The sequence below is a fragment of the Octopus bimaculoides genome, chromosome 8 (genome assembly GCF_001194135.2).
Source record: "Octopus bimaculoides isolate UCB-OBI-ISO-001 chromosome 8, ASM119413v2, whole genome shotgun sequence".
Lineage (NCBI taxonomy): Eukaryota > Metazoa > Mollusca > Cephalopoda > Octopoda > Octopodidae > Octopus > Octopus bimaculoides.
The window spans coordinates 41212515-41214118 of record NC_068988.1 but is presented as its reverse complement, the minus strand read 5'-3'; positions in this window follow the sequence as shown (position 1 = coordinate 41214118).

Here is a 1604-nt window from a genome sequence, read left to right as displayed (position 1 = left end):
TATATATATATATATATATATATATATTATATGTATTTATTTTCTCCAAGGAAAAAATAACTCGGATAAAATAATTTGGTTAATAGATACCGGGGTAGCAAAGATCATGAAATAACCATGCTGTAACTCCTGTTTATGAGGTAGAAACTCCTAGATATTTTGGGTATTTGAGTATAAATAAATTTAAAGAATGGATATGTATGTATGTATATATGTTTGTGTGTCTATGTCTAGCTTTATGTATATATTTACATATGTATGTGTGTGTATTCATAAATGGGGTTAATCTGAAAGTATTGTAAATGTAGGCACAACTTTTATTTACTGACATAGGTCGTTCAGCTTGCACATGCTGTTATAGTAACTGTTCCTCTATACTGAAGTACTATTTAACATAGTGTCTATCAAAGCGATGCATAGTAGAAGACACTAGGTTAAGGTGTTACGCAGCGGGACTGAACTCGGAACCATGTGCCTGGGAAGCAAATGACATACCACATAGCTACGCCAGCGCCTGTTTCTTCTTTTTATTTAGATATCTTTGCTATTGTTTTCATTTTCCCTCTTTTTTATTGCTACTTGTGTTTTTCTCTTTCTTCAAATTCCTTATTCAGTATCATTTTTGCCTATTCTGCATTATAACGTTTATGACCTTTTCTCAAACACTCTCAACTCCTTGTAGAGGCTATGTATCTAAATGCACAAACTGAACGTTTGTGAACATACGGATATTACTAGATCATTAATTTTTGTTTTCTTTTAATGTCATAATCTCACAGAACTTAACACCCAGTAAGAAAAGAAATTCTAGTTTAGAGATCTTCAGTGGTTAGTCTCTTGAATCATACATGTATTGTTCATTATTATTAAATGAACTTCATCTAATGTTACTCATTTTCATATCTCCACCGACATTACATTGAGTGACAATTCTGAATATTTTGTTTGTTATTCAGCCAGGTCTGAGGAATGTAAATTTTCCTGACAAGTACAGGCCCTCCTCCCTCTTGCATGAAACCGACAGTATCCTACATATGAACAATTATTATACTAGCCATCATACTTGCATCATACCTAATGTATATATGATACACTGTTGATAGGCCAGTTACTGCAGTATTTGTCTTGAGATAGTATCCATGGAGATGCTGTGTTAAAAACCACAATAAATATCAGAGAGAAACGAAAATTCATCTCAGAAGTAGGCAGGGAAAGTATCAGATGTATTTCGAACTTTTGCACCTTTTCAATGGCGTGTGCTCGCAGCCAGCTACAGGTTCGGACGAAGATTCATTATCTCTGATATAGGAAAAAGACAAAAAGAAGACATTCACTGCTGTTGCAAATAGCTGCTCGGAGCTATATGCAAGCACACTGTCACTAGTGTGTATACATTAAGTTCGATAAATAGATGGCTATTTCAATAAAATACTGCTTTATTTGTGTATACCGAATATCTATCTATCTATCTATCTATCTATCTATCTATCTATCTATCTATCTATCTATCTATCTGTCTGTCTGTCTGTCTGTCTGCCTGCCTGTCTGTCTGTCTGTCTGTCTGTCTGCCTGCCTGCCTGCCTACCTGCCTGCCTGCCTGCCTG